Below are 16,439 nucleotides of genomic sequence, written 5' to 3'. Positions count from 1 at the left end.
CAACGATCGATGGAACGCTTTAAAAGGCCCATGTGAAAGCCCACCACAGAGTTACTTTTAGGTCCATGGCAAGGCCAGATTAGTGTAAGTCTCTTGGGGCCTGGGCGCTGGGAATTTCTTCCGTGATTAGCGCTTGCCTGGGTTAGGGTTGCGTTGCCGCCGTCGTGCGCCCCTGCTCGACTAGATCGGGACGCGCCCTGGCGCAAGGGTGCCGGTCCCAACATTTTGGTAAAGCAAGTAGTGCTAAGTTAGTAGAAATCTGCGTTTAGCGTATGAAACATGATAACAAACTAAAGTGAAGAAGAAACATTCGTTTGTGATAAAACATAATGGAGTTCAATATCGACATGAAATTATAAGGCAACATTGAGTTCAGCATGTACATAAGACCACAAAAGATAACCACTCATCATTAAGTTCGGTACCAAACTCATTAATATAGGATAGGAAGGACTGAAAGTAGGCACATAATGCAGAGCCCATGCTTTTAGCAGAGAGAACGATTATCTTTGACATAGAACTTGTACTTGTGGATTAGTAGGTGATATGAGCATGCCGCAGTATAGTACATGTGGGTTAGTAGGTGATATGAACTTGTACATTGTGGAATTTTACCTTCGCTGCCAGTATAGTAGCTCAAAGCTTGACGCATCAAGTTTGGCAAAATGGAATGGATCAAAAGCAATGTGGTATAATAAATCAGAATTAGAGCAAGCCATTTATATAGAAAGCAGCACACTCCATATGTCATTCATAATAATTAGGTCATTTGTACATACAGATACTGAAGGCTGAGTAGTGCATTAGAGGGTAGCTGTACAGTACAGAATACATATCCCATTACTTTGGACAGAAGTGTAGAAAAGCATAATCACACTGATTTGTTCTGTGAGTACATCCTTCAACGGTAAATGGCTCTACGAATTCCAAGATGATCCAACATGATATAAAGAATGATCCTGGTCGAGATTCTCACAATAGTATGGTCAACCTGAGTCGTCGGAAATGGTTTAGAGACAACATAAGTAAGTGGTTGAAATGTATAAACAGTAAAAGAAAGTATATGTGCAGGACATTAGACCAATTCCAATTGGATTTCTTGTAGAAACAAACATGATACAAATCCTACAAAGCAAGTTGATAATTTTCATCAAACCTTGATAGGTGGACGAACCCAATAAGAACTAAAAACTTTGGCACCATATTCTGCTACGTTTCTTTAATTCTTTTCAACATGAGAATGCAAGAAACTCATTTCCTTGTGAAACCTCATACGTTAATGGATACCCCATGGAGTCAATCCAGAGATATGGCATGTATCACCATCAAGCTAGCACACACAGTTCATCTATAAAATCTACTCCTATAAACTAAATCAAGCTAGCATACGCAGTTCATATCCAAATAGGATTACATCTCTTGGGTTCTAGTTACCCAAATCCAACCATAGATCCTCACAAGCGAGGTGGGGGGCATAGAAGAGCAAAAGGAGCTTACTTGCAAGAAGAAGTCAGACTCCAGGGTCGCGCAAGTGCTAGACATGCCATCACAAGCACCATTACGGCTCTTGATCCAGATCCCCTCCTTCACCGTATGATGCCACTTGAAAATAGACCATTTTCCTGGGTGGGAAAAAGCATGGCTCATAGGCATTGTGGAGGCTCCATCCTTTACACAAAGGTGTAGAAAAGGCAACTCATCTCCAAACAAAATAACTTGAAATAATTCTTTCTTTGGAACTGCTTAATTTAAATGCATGCAGCTCTTTATTTGTTTAGGATGTATGCAAGAATTTCTAGTAAGTTCTACATGGAAAGAACTGAACACAACTCGACAGCAAGACAATCTCATGTTTAAGTTGAAGTTGAAACTGTATGCTCAATATTTATGAAATTGGATGCTCAATATGTGTCTAACCATATCTATCACGGGCCTTTGTCACAGAAACAGGGTAAGTAATCGAGTAGGAATACCACATCACCATGTGTAAGCAGTTCTATTTATTTTCATAATAAATACACCATCACCAAGGAACATACTCAGTTTTGAAGCAATGTGTATATCCTATTATAATGTTTGGTAACTGATCATAAACACTAAGGAGCAAAGCAAGTGTGCACGAGTCCTTTTTAGTATACAGAACATCATCCTAGCATTAGAAGCAAGAAAAAAAAATCACCTGCCGCCTGAGCTCTGATTTTCACATGCCTAAAACATGCAATTCATATATAAACCCAAAAGAATATAATGATACATTTATAAAACTCTCTGCAGTTCATGTATAAACCAAAATCAATATAGTGATGCATTCCTAAAACCCGTTGCAATTGATGTATAAACCTTGAAGGAGTATTGTAGTTTTTTCCTAAACACGTATCTAGCAAGAAAGCAGACGGGCGCACAGTGTCCTGCCGACGCTGCCGGACCAAGGACCCATGTGTCTCCCGCCCCCATAAACCAGGCCATGCACCACAGGTCCTGCACCGCGCCAGATCTAGCCGGGCAAACGCCTGCCGGCCACCACCAAAGCAGGGGAAGACCCCGCAGCCGCCGCAAATCACTGTGCCACAGGGGGTGAACCTGGAACCCCGACGGAGTCGAGATGAAGGCGGCAAAGCTCCGACAATGGCCATCACATGATAAATAAAGAAAAAAACAAATCAGCGGATCTTCTACGCATATCCACTACTATAGATTCAAATAACACTAATCGGAAAGCAAGGATGTAGCTTTACAGGACCAACCAGTAGCTAAGAAATCAGGGGCTAAACAATTATTTTGTCTAAGAGCTAGTACATACTACAGAATGAATACTGCAGCAAGAATTAATAGAACACTTGACCAGTCCAACCAAATTAATAGGTTATAATACTATACCATGTCTTGACCAGCTCCAAACTAAATTCTATTTGGATTTTGTGTAAACGAAGCCTAGTTATACTACTACAATAACCTAGAACCACTAAAGCACCCACACAAACATTCACAGTATCCTCATCTTGATGAAAGCAAAAATGTATCATATAGCACGCACACACACAAATAGTCACAGTATCCTCATCTATGAAAGCGAAAATGCATCATATAGCACGCACGCACACAAACAGTCACATTATCCTCATCTTGCTGAAAGCAAAAAATGTAAATACATACCTTGACCTGGAACGGTATGGTCCAGTCTCAGTTGACAGTCTTGATGATTCATGTTGGCCTTTAGATATGTTTTTGAACAACAATTTTTCTTGCTGCTTGTAGAAGACAACATCCTTCACATAACCACCATCTAAGCACTCCGCCAATGGAAGGCCATCAGTGATACAGGCTATCACTGTCAGCTTCACCATTTCAAAAAGATAACAAGACACAAGCAAAAGTGCCACCTGCACAAAAAAGCAGAGGAGAGCTAGTAAATACTTGTAACATGTTCACTTCAGTATAGAGGATCCTACTTATCCAATGACCCATATATCTCAAACAGAACAGATTAATATCTCAGGCAACAGTGAATGTCTAGCATGTTCTCCAAAGTTACAGAATATAACAGGTTCAGAGACTGTCAAGATCAAACAATAGCGAGGTATTTTGTAGCCACATGGCGAAGCTAATAAAATTTCTTCTAATTTAAATCTCAGACATCTCACTGAAATAAATAATTTGATACATAACTGAAACTGAACTTTAACCTTTTGTTGTTTAGTTGTCTTCTAATGACTATCAACACAGGTATAACTAAAACTTCGAAAGCTTAATGTTAACCAGATTAGAACTTTCAAAGTGTAACACCATATTGAGCAAGACTAAGGTAAAAGCAAGAAAGATTAAAATTGATTACCACAATTACACAAAGAGACGTATTTTTCCTTTTTCAGGCAACCAAATCTAACTCAATGTATGGTATGTATTTGTTATTAAATATTTAATCAGCAAAGTCTTGAGAGAGAGAGAGGGGGGAACTTACCAGTTGAAGGGGCCACAGGAGTGAGGGGTGAGGAGACGCTCGGAAGTGGCACCGCTAGCCAGCAGCACCTCAAAGGCCGAAGCCAATCGACTGGACTCCTGATGCTCACCAGCCTGCACTTGGTCCTCTTGCCTGTGACACTGTATAGCAGAAACACATAAAATTGATCACACAGAGCTTAGAGCAAGTTTCTTCTTGCAAAAATAAGAGAGCATATTCCTAACACACATAACCGATGCTATTCATTCACACCTCATTATACTTCCTTGTATAGTCATATGTGTATATGGTTTCACTATGTGGTTTGATACACTGAGACTTCACCTCCAATTCAAGCATAAGCATATGAAAAATGGTATAGTGAACCTGAGTTTGATTTTTTGAAGCTTGGAGCCTTAAATATTTGAATAAGAGAACATAAAAAAAATCTACTGAGTAATCCTCTATGGAGATCATATTATCTTTCTGGAGGAAGTACAAAGAAATGGATTGTGGAGGGATAACCTCAACATGCAAATAGTATCACTTTGAGAAAAAAAATTCTAGAATCCCTTGAAACAATCACGTGAGTGTGGTGCATGCGTATAGCTTACCTTAGCGACATGAGGAAGAGGCAGTCAGAACAACGCACAGTTGCTCTCCTTCTTCCAACTTTCCTCTTCAGCTTGCCTCTTTTTGTAAGTACTGCCCTGGTCCTGGGGAGAAAAAATTAAGCATTTACTGTAATAACCTATGTAAATTTCTTCATTCCAAAGAACAAACAAATGTTATCTTCTTCATTTGCTCATAGAAACTGAGGGGCATGTTTAGAGCCATTGGAAACAGAAGCAAATATATTTGAATTATATTTCAGTTGAAAACAGGAGGACGGGTAGCTTCCACAATTTTCTAAAGCTAGCAACATAGAAAAGGGCCAGCCACCGCTTGTATGTTACCGCTGAATAAATATAAAAGTTTTTAATATAGAAGGTTCAAGCACCTTTTTTCACACATTAGTTTGGCCATATTTAACCAGTACTAATGCAAAGAGCGTAGCTATTGCAAACCAAATGGAACATGAGATCGCAAGACTGAACCTGCTGCCGGACGGCGGCAAGGATGTCAGCGTCCACCCAACAAATCTCTCTATGAATCTTCTCCATCAGCGGCTCGACCACCAAGAACGACGCCTCTGCCAAGCCACACAAAAACATAACCAATGATAAAATCCTGAACAGCGAAGTTCGAAAGAGCACATTGCAATTACATGTAAACAACAAATAGATGGAGCTAATATCAATTTCAGGAATATTTTTGCAACAAAGTCTAGTCATGCACAACACTGCCAAATATAAGATGCTTATGGCGTCTAGCGACTCATGCACTTTGATCAAACAGAGACAAAATTGCAAGGCGGAAGATGAAGTGATGACTGCAAACTTAACCAAAAGGTTTACTGCGGAAAGAGGAGCGAGACAGATATATGCTGAATAAGTGAATCTGGTATTTCATACATTACACAACAATATGTAATAACTCATGCTGCCTAATTAATCACATTGTCAATTTAAGGTACTGCATGCCTTTCTTTTGCTTCATATGAACTGACCAGCTCCACACAAAAAAAGGAAAACCCAACACAAACATTAGACTTGGTAAGCCACAACCCATGCCTAAAAGATAAATATTAAATTAGAAAATGTACATGGAAAGGCATAAATAAAGGAATGAGAAAAGAAAAGCACCTGCAATAGGACCGTTGACAAAAATCATAACTATCGAGACAACCACAACAACGACAGATCCCAGCAGTCCGACAGTCAAGAGCATGAGCAGACGACAACCATCAACAGAAAAATGTTGGATCCAACAGCAAACCCTAACCCATCCCTACACAGAGCAAAAGCAATAGAACAATAAAATGCCTAGATGTGCAGCAGGACATCCAACAGATGCATATAGTACCAACTCACAGCAAACATCCTATTAGCTGTCAGGCTCAATACCTCCTGATTGTGATGATACTGAAAACTAAACTAAAGGATATGCAGAAGAAGCCAAATAATAAAACCATGGTGATTACCATAGGGAGAAGGCACTTCGACCCTGTAATCTTAAATATTGGGATGAAGAGGCTAAACTAAAGTATTTCTGCGTAATTAGTTGCCACCAAGAAGAGGCTAAATCACACAGCCCTAACCAAACCATGTTCCGGCCGCAATCAGATCAAGCAATCTCTAACAAAGAATGTACGCAAGCAGCACCATGACGGGAATCAGTGTAATCTCTCTAGGGGTGCTATAACTGCTACTCTGCCTCTGTTTTCAGCAAATGGAGCTAAGATATTTTCAGCAAATGGAGCTAAGATATTTTCTGTCCATGCCTAGAGAGGTTAGTGGAGGGGATGCGGCGATGGCGAGGGGCAAGCTCAGCCACTTCCGGACGTTGGATCAATTTCTAGACAATTTATATTGACATGACCATATACGTATTACAACTTCACAGAAAATTTATTCAGAATAAATATTGGTTCACATAAGGTCCTTTCAGGCTGTTAAGTTGACTATGAGCAGGGTTGAGAGTTGACACTTGAGACTACACGCACCAAAATAACATCAAAACTGTGCTTACTTTTCACTGGTTTCTGTCAGGCCTGATATGGCGTACTCTGCAAACATTTGCAATAAAACACCTGGGGGCAATTCAGAAGCTTTGTCATAGCTGAGAGACACATCAAAGTCCTTAGTATATTTGATGGACCTGAACAACTGTAGACAACAGACAAATAAAAAGCTTGCTCAGATATATATTTTCAAACAACGGGCAAAGTTTGTCGACAAGTAAGAGATTGACTAATATCCTTCTTAACCTTTATTGGCATCTTTTTCATCCTTGGAACCAGTACTTGATCAGTACTTTCATCTTTGACAAAATCTGGGCCATCTATTTCAAACACGAAACCATAAGTAGAACTGTCAATCATCCCCAACTTGCGGTTCAACTTAATCCCATCACTTAGATTAGCAGCATGTCGTGAGGCGCCAAGAACAATTGCTTCATCAGCATCAAGGTGCTTATCTAGCTCACTCCATCCCAGGAATTCCTGCAGCTTAGCCTGGAACAGAGGAATACAAATGTGCCTCGTGAGTCAAAATGTGAAAAATAAAAAAAACAATGAGATTCAAGATAATAATAAATGGTACAGATAGATAAGGCATGTAACTCTATTCCATAAGTAAATGAAGTCCTCTGTATGACTAACAACAGTTTATAAACTCCATGCCAAATACTGAATTCTGTTCACGATGAAACCTTCTTACGAGAGAAAAGGTGTAACAAGAAGCAGGCAATCGCATGCACCCAAGTTCTAAAATCAGTTTAGTTTATATGAGCATACACAGAAAGTTTCAGAAATTCAACAATGCAACAGTCCTGCATTTCATTACAGCCCCTCAATGGCAAGTCAAGTATAAGTCTTGAATGAGGGAGTAATAATCACCTGCAGTTTCGGTACCCTGGTAGCTCCTCGAATTAGCTCTACAGCATATACGTCACCAATTTTCATGCCTGAATGCGTGAGCACATCTTTGATTGGAGACAGAGCCTGCTCCCATAAATATGCACAAAGCTCTTCAAAATTTTCACGTGTTATGCTGCTTCTGTAACAAACAACATGTCGGTCAGCATGTCAAAACCTTGATTTTTTTTCCTAACCATGATTTAGGATTAAAGGTGCGCTCTATGCTGAGAAAAACTGAAGGAAAGCTGAAAGCATGAGCTGGGGTAAAAGATCAATAATCACAGAACAAAGCAGTAAGGACTAAGGACATCAATGGCCAATGGGTCTACGGAAAATACCAACAATGACATGTTAAGAAGCCGGTATAATCTTGCAAGTTCCACATAATCATAAATATGCAATGAAAATGGATGCAGAACTTCAATGTAGCAGAAACTATCCACAAGAGATATGCAAAAGCAGTACCAAAACACATTTTATTCAATTGATACTGCATCTACGCACTTTAAAGGAGACAAAGAAATCAACTTGATCTATCAAAGGTCAGACCATTTGGCAAATATGAAATAATAGGGCCTGTCATCCATGCTACTCCAGATTATGTTTGGTTACAAGCAAGAGGTCCATGTGTTCAGAATCGATCCAGGACATAAGATGGATCTTTTAAGTTTCATATAAAAAGGTCATCCAAAGATTATGCATGTACCAAAGGACACACCTGAAATCGGTATCATTATAGAGAGATTCAACTGAGATTGGAGCAGGGGTATATGCGCTCAGAATTTCTTTGGTGCGCTTGACTTGCTTCTTCAACTTAGCCATTGCTTTAGGAGACTGACAGATGTCTGCTTATTAAATTGATCTGCGGAATAGTTTACCAAACGCATTTCCATTTCAAGGCCTCCCAGTTTGGAGTTCCATCTGACATCCTTAACGTGCGGAGGAATTAGCTAAAAGCATTAGCACTAGATGCCTATTCAAGATAGCGGGTAAAATTTCATGTTTTTTCAGATCTACAGTCATCTAGCATGTGAAAGCAGTAGTAACAACTTTTTCTTCAGAGATCTTACAAACAGATATATGAGTTTAAGCAGAACTGAACAGCTAAAGGAGCTGGAGAGGTGAGAATTTTACCTGGAACTCGTTGACACACACCATCTTCCCGAACTCCTTGGCGCTGTAGGACGAACTGCAGCGCGGCCCCGGCGTGTTCGTTGACGAGCGCCAGGACGTTGAACCCGGCGAGCTGGGCCGCCTGCGTGAGGGCCCGGCGCTCGGCCTGGCCGAAATAGGGCGGCACGACGACGACAGCGTCACGCACGGAAGGCCAACGTGCGCATCGGCGATCCCCGAGGCATAGTGGAGCACCATGGCGACGGTCTCGTCGACGGTGTTGGACCTGGCCGTCGTCGGCGCGGACGGCAGCGGTGCCACGGGCGTCGTGGACGAGGTCACAGTGGAGGAAGAGCGAGTCGGCGATGGCCCGCGCGTAGAGGATGGGCTTGGCGAGGAGGTCGCGCACGCGGGAGAATACCTTGGCCGGGCGGCGCGCGGTGATGCCGGCCGTAAATGTAGCGGGGCTGGCGAGACGGGCAGCGGGACGGACGGGGCGGGGCTGGCGAGGCCGCGGGGCATCGGCCACTGCGAGCGGGACGGGCGAGGCGGGACGGCGGGGTCGTGGTCATCGGCCACGGCCACGGCGAGCGGGGCGGCGGGGCGGGGTGGGCGAGGCGGCGGGGCGGGGCAGGGGAGGGCGGGCGAGCGAGTGCGGGGAGAGGAGGAGGCTAGGGTTCACCACGCGAGCCGGCCCTTTTATACCCTCACCACGCGAAATGACCAAAATGCCCTAGTGAGGGCATGGTATTTACATTCTGTTGCCATTACTATTCATTACAGCGGTGTTTTTTTCAGATCCAACGGCCCAGATTTATCCAAATGTCGATCCAACGGACGAAAACGCATCAAGGGACCCGATCCAACGGCCCAGAATCGCTGATCTTTGTGGAGCCTTGTAGGAATATCCTTCTCTTATCTCTTGATTCTTTAGGCTGCCGATGAACTAGCCAAGGTCAACATATCATATTGCCTACTAATCTCTCTATTCTCATCTTGTACCATGTCGATTTGATGCATCAGATTATAATTATTTTGACTGTGTGATTTGTGATGCATCGTCTTGCTAGGCCCTAGGCACCTGCGATCACTCAAAAGCTTGAAGCAGTCGAGGCCTCGTCGAGCATTGGTAAGCATCAAAGCATGGATGGTTCTTGCGCACACGCCAGCTGCGAGAGAGAAAATGTGTGTCTAGTGTGTTGACATGGCTTAGATATAACACTATTGGAAAGTTGTGAGGCACAATTTTTTTTGACTTCATTGACGTCTCGCCCCCCCCCCCCTATGCCTAAATCCTGACTCCGCCCCTGGACAGCGATGACCTCGCTGGAGGTGGTGCAGAGTGAAGATCATGACGACGGATGAAAAGCGACCAAGATGATAATGGATGTGGTCGTCGCTTTTGCATGAAGCCCTTTTGCATCAAGCCTTTTGCGTTTGTCCTACAAAACTATGCTTTTATTTGCGCGTGAACTATGTTTTATTGTTTGAATTTGAACTCATTTGTCGGAATCGCTGTTAAATTCGCTTATCGAGGGTTTTCGGTTTGCGGGTCAACGCAGCTGCGCCCGAGCAGACCCCGTGTAGCCGACATGTAAAAGAGCATCTTCTGCGAATACACTTTTGTACGGGTCCGTTATGCAGGGTCTGACTCTACCGCCGCCCGCGCCGGCCCGCAAAGCCGTTTTTCTGTGAACTAGAAACGCGTTTTGCGGGTCGGTATTATACGAGGTCTACTAGAGATACTCTAAGCGACCTGCTGTGGTCAATATGAACTAAAAATAATCAGTGAGCAATCTAAGGTCATTCACAAGGGCAAGTGCTAAAAAAATGCCTTGTTTGAAGGCCAACCCGTGAGTACGCCTGGGCGTTCGGTTTAACCGGGCCGATCGGTTCGGTTTCTCGGGTTTTAAAATATTTCGGTTTTCTTAATATGCTGACCGATCGGTGTTTAGTAATAACAATAACCGAGAATTCAGTCCATTGAAAAACCGGTTCGGTCACCGGTTAAGACTGAGTAGGGCCGATCTACAGCCAAGAAAGAGGGAGGGAGGGGGAGAGAGAGCCGTTGCGGGGTATGGTCGCTGGCTACAAGGAGCTCTGTTGCTATTCCCTGGTTGCCTGCTGGGGTGGCCCCGTAGGGAGCAAGGTCGGTTAGATCTAGCGGAGATCGTTGGAAAGGAGGGGAGGGAGACGGAGCAGGTTCCTGGCTGCCGGACCAACGCCGTTAGGTACTAGGAGTTGTGGTGGCTAGGGCTATGGCCGAAGGGGTGGAGTGGGGAAATATGACGGGGGAGCGATAGAGGCAGGGTCGTGGGCTCGTGGAGATGAGGTTGTATACGTGCGGCTGTAGAAAGAAGAGTTTGGACTACGGCCTAGTTAGATAATGGGCTCGGATTTTCCACACGTTGGCCCATGTTCAGGTATTTCCGGTCAGTTCGGGTATCTGATGTCTAAACCCGAAATTGCCGAAGTTAATTCGGTTTTCCAGAGTTAAGGACCGAACTTATGACCATAATTATCGGTTTTGGTCTATTCGGCTTCGGTCCCGGGTTTTTCGGTTCAGGAGTTCGGTCATCGGATAATATGCCCAACCCTACCCGTGAGCCCACTGTTAGACCTCATGGGATCAACACTGATGCAAATGACGCCACCAATGCTGCGAGGAGAGGACGACCACTGTTGCGAGCATGACGGTGTTGTTTCGAGCCAACAAGTTATGAGGGGCGTCTAGTGAGTAGCATCCCCTGCTATTGCAAGGTCGAGGACGTGCCCCACGCAGCAGGGGGGCCGACGATGTTGCAAGCGAGCAAGGGGTAACCAATGAGCATCACTACCAGCTGTTGCGAAGGTCATTGGTGCTGCGATGCCGCCGGCGACAGTGTAGGGAGATGATCAACCACCCGTTGCCGCGGAGGCCACCTTCGTGTTGTTTCAAATAATATAAAGCTAATGTTACATTATAAAAATATTCACATATTATTTTAAAAAGTATCCACATAACAAAATATAAATTACAAAATTATTCATGAAATAATTTGCATATTAAATAGAAATATCAAGTAATTTTATTTTTTCTATACATTTAAATAAATGCTAATGTAAGTTTGAAATGTCATGCTTTTAATGAAATATCTATGTTGTATATAAATGTTTTCATTTTTACTCCGCAATTTATTTTATTTATAACACATGATCTTAATTTACATATGGTTTAAAAAATATAACATTGCAAACTGGGCTCTAAGGACTTCAACCCGCTTAAGCCTTAAAGGATATATCCACTTAGAACAACATGAGAAAAATATGGGTCGCTCGGGTGTCCACACCATGGGGTTTTTTTTGTGAGAAAAAAATTATGAGGAGTTTTTCGCAAAATAACGGGCCACACGTCCTCCTCCACATCGTCCAACTGTTGACAGTGGGTCCCAGCCACGCTGACGCGCCTAGTTAGCACAGTGTTTGTATACAAACGTGAGTTGCACCATATATACACGTCAAAGCCAAGTTATGGCACCGGTTCAATGTATATTGTAAGTTTTGGCACTAAAGTGACTTTTCGCGCCAAGTTTTAGCACTAGTAGTTTAATTGGCTCTATATTTTATGATGCGCATTCGTCCACCTAGCTGCCTGCTGCCTGATTTGTTTTTAAACAGTATTTTTGTTCTCCTTTTAGGGTTTTACCTAGAAATGAAGATGAATGCATATAGACCCCAAACTGTATGGTTATTATTATAGCTAGAAGTTGTATTTGTTAACCAGTTAGTTGCTTTGCAGTTATCAGAAGTTGTATATTTGTTAACAAGTTAGTTGCTTTGCTGTTACCAGAAGTTCATTTGTGAACCAAATAGTTGCTTCAGAGTTATCAAAAGTTGTATTTGTCGATGATCTCATCGGATACCCATGTTGGCTCCCACATGCTCCTCGATGATCTCATCGGATGAACCACGATGTCGAGGATTCAAGCAACCCCGTATACAATTCCCTTTGTCAATCGGTACGTTACTTGCCCGAGATTCGATCGTCGGTATCCCAATACCTCGTTCAATCTCGTTACCGGCAAGTCACTTTACTCGTACCGTAATGCATGATCCCGTGACCAGACACTTGGTCACTTTGAGCTCATTATGATGATGCATTACCGAGTGGGCCCAGAGATACCTCTCCGTCATACGGAGTGATAAATCCCAATCTTGATCTGTGTCAACCCAACAGACACTTTCGGAGATACCCGTAGTATACCTTTATAGTCACCCAGTTACGTTGTGACGTTTGGTACACCCAGAGCACTCCTACGGTATCCGGGAGTTACACGATCTCATGGTCTAAGGAAAAGATACTTGACATTGGAAAAACTCTAGCAAACGAACTATACGATCTTGTACTATGTTTAGGATTGGGTCTTGTCCATCGCATCATTCTCCTAATGATATGATCCCATTATCAATGACATCCCCATGTCCATAGCCAGGAAACCATGACTATCTGTTGATCAACGAGCCAGTCAACTAGAGGCTCACTAGGGACACATTGTGGTCTATGTATTCACACATGTATTACGATTTCCGGATAATACAATTAAAGCATGAATAATAGACAATTATCATGAACAATGAAATATAATAATAATCCTTTTATTATTGCCTCTAGGGCATATTTCCAACGGTCTCCCACTTGCACTAGAGTCAATAATCTAGTTACATTGTGATGAATCGAACACCCATGGAATTCTGGTGTTGATCATGTTTTACTCTAGGAAGAGGTTTAGTCAACGGATCTGCTACATTCAGGTCTGTATGTATTTTACAAATCTCTATGTCTCCATTTTGAACACTTTCACGAATGGAGTTGAAGCGACGCTTGATATGCCTGGTCTTCCTGTGAAACCTGGGCTCCTTGGCAAGGGCAATAGCTCCAGTGTTGTCACAGAAGAGAGTCATCGGGCTCGACGCATTGGATATGACTCCTAGGTCGGTAATGAACTCCTTCACCCAGACTGCTTCATGTGCTGCCTCCAAGGCTGCCATGTACTCCGCTTCACATGTAGATCCCGCCACAACGCTTTGCTTGCAATTGCACCAGCTTACTGCCCCACCATTCAAATATACACGTATCCGTTTTGTGACTTAGAGTCATCCAGATCTGTGTCGAAGCTAGCGTCGACGTAACCCTTTACGACGAGCTCTTCGTCACCTCCATAAACGAGAAACATTTCCTTAGTCCTTTTCAGGTACTTCAGGATATTCTTGACCGCTGTCCAGTGTTCCTTGCTAGGATTACTTTGGTACCTACCTACCAAACTTACGGCAAGGTTTACATTAGGTCTGGTACACAGCATGGCATACATAATAGACCCTATGGCTGAGGCATAGGGGATGACACTCATCTCTTCTATATCTTCTGCCGTGGTCGCACATTGAGCTGAGCTCAATTTCATACCTTGCAACATAGGCAAGAACCCCTTCTTAGACTGATCCATATTGAACTTCTTCAATATCTTATCAAGGTATGTGCTTTGCGAAAGACCTATGAGGCGTCTTGATCTATCTCTATAGATCTTGATGCCTAATATATAAGCAGCTTCTCCAAGGTCCTTCATTGAAAAACTCTTATTCAAGTAGGCCTTAATGTTGTCCAAAAGTTCTATATCATTTCCCATCAAAAGTATGTCATCTACATATAATATGAGAAATGCTACAGAGCTCCCACTCACTTTCTTGTAAACGCAGGCTTCTCCATAAGTCTGCATAAACCCAAACGCTTTGATCATATCATCAAAGCGAATGTTCCAACTCCGAGATGCTTGCACCAGCCCATAAATGGATCGCTGGAGCTTGCATACCTTATTAGCATTCTTAGGGTCGACAAAACCTTTCGGCTGCATCATATACAGTTCTTCCTTAAGATAACCGTTAAGGAATGCCGTTTTGACGTCCATTTGCCATATCTCATAATCATAGTATGCGGCAATTGCTAACATGATTCGGACGGACTTCAGCTTCACTACGGGAGAGAAAGTCTCATCGTAGTCAACCCCTTGAACTTGTCGATAACCCTTAGCGACAAGCCTAGCTTTATAGATGGTCACATTACCATCCGCGTATGTCTTCTTCTTAAAGATCCATTTATTTTCTATGGCTCGCCGATCATCGGGCAAGTTAGTCAAAGTCCATACTTCTTTTTCATACATGGATCCTATCTCGGATTTCATGGCTTCCAGCCATTTGTCAGAATCCAGGCCCGCCATCGCTTCTTCATAGTTCGAAGGTTCACCGTTGTCTAAAAACATGATTTCCAAGACAGGGTTGCCGTACCACTCTGGTGCGGAACGTGTCCTTGTGGACCTTCGAAGTTCAGTAGGAGCTTGATCAGAAGTATCTTGATCATCATCATTAACTTCCTCTCTAATTGGTGCAGGCACCACATGAACATTTTCCTGAGTTGCGCCACTTTCCAGTTCAAGAGGTAATACTTCATCAAGTTCTACTTTCCTCCCACTTACTTCTTTCGAGAGAAACTCCTTCTCTAGAAAGGATCCATTCTTGGCAACAAAGATATTGCCTTCAGATCTGAGGTAGAAGGTATACCCAATAGTTTCTTTAGGGTATCCTATGAAGACGCATTTTTCTGACTTGGGTTCGAGCTTTTTAGGTTGAAGTTTCTTGACATAAGCATCGCATCCCCAAACTTTTAGAAACGACAGCTTAGGCTTCTTCCCAAATCATAATTCATACGGTGTCGTCTCAACAGATTTCGACGGAGCCCTATTTAAAGTGAATGCGGCAGTCTCTAAAGCATAGCCCCAAAATGACAGCGGTAAATCGGTAAGAGACATCATAGATCGCACCATATCCAATAGAGTGCGATTACGATGTTCGGACACACCATTACGCTGAGGTGTTCCAGGCGGCGTGAGTTGTGAAACTATTCCACATTTTCTTAAGTGTGTGCCAAATTCGTGACTCAAGTATTCTCCTCCACGATCTGATCGCAAAAACTTGATTTTTCTGTCACGTTGATTCTCAACCTCACTTTGAAATTCCTTGAACTTTTCAAAGGTTTCGGACTTGTGTTTCATTAAGTAGACATATCCATATCTACTCAAGTCATCAGTGAGGGTGAGAACATAACGATAGCCACCACGAGCCTCAACACTCATTGGACCGCACACATCAGTATGTATGATTTCCAATAGGTTGGTTGCTCGCTCCATTGTTCCTGAGAACGGAGTCTTGGTCATCTTACCCATGAGGCATGGTTCGCACGTGTCAAATGATTCGTAATCAAGAGACTCTAAAAGTCCATCTGCATGGAGCTTCTTCATGCGTTTGACACCTATGTGACCAAGGCGGCAGTGCCACAAGTATGTGGGACTATCATTATCAACCTTACATCTTTTGGTATTCACACTATGAATATGTGTAGCATTACGCTCGAGATTCATTAAGAATAAACCATTCACCATAGGAGCATGACCATAAAACATATCTCTCATATAAATAGAACAACCATTATTCTTGGATTTAAATGAGTAGCCATCTCGAATTAAACGAGATCCTGATACAATGTTCATGCTCAAAGCTGGTACTAAATAACAATTATTGAGGTTTAAAACTAATCCAGTGGGTAAATGTAGAGGTAGCATGCCGACGGCGATCACATCGACCTTGGAACCATTCCCGACGCGCATCGTCGCCTCGTTCTTCGCCAGTCTCCGTTTATTCCGCAGCTCCTGCTTTGAGTTACAAATGTGAGCTACTGCACCGGTATCAAATATCCAGGAGCTACTACGAGTACTGGTAAGGTACACATCAATTACATGTATATCACATATACCTTTCGTTTTGCCGGCCTTCTTGTCCGCTAAG

The 16,439-nt window shown here is 42.9% G+C and overlaps 1 long non-coding RNA gene and 1 pseudogene across 1 annotated transcript; both read right to left on the bottom strand.

The window, feature by feature from the left end:
- Positions 1–692: 692 nt before the first annotated feature.
- LOC119329122 lies at positions 693–2,396 on the bottom strand. The gene is made up of 2 exons (XR_005159309.1): positions 1,498–2,396; positions 693–991 (listed from the first exon to the last, which is right to left on the bottom strand). It is a non-coding gene; the product is annotated as an uncharacterized LOC119329122 (long non-coding RNA).
- Positions 2,397–2,694: 298 nt separating this feature from the next.
- On the bottom strand, positions 2,695–9,132 carry LOC119333864 (annotated as a pseudogene).
- Between the last annotated feature and the right edge of the window lie 7,307 nt (positions 9,133–16,439).

This window comes from Triticum dicoccoides, chromosome 7A (assembly GCF_002162155.2).
Source record: "Triticum dicoccoides isolate Atlit2015 ecotype Zavitan chromosome 7A, WEW_v2.0, whole genome shotgun sequence".
Lineage (NCBI taxonomy): Eukaryota > Viridiplantae > Streptophyta > Magnoliopsida > Poales > Poaceae > Triticum > Triticum dicoccoides.
This window is presented reverse-complemented; position numbering and strand designations above follow the sequence as displayed.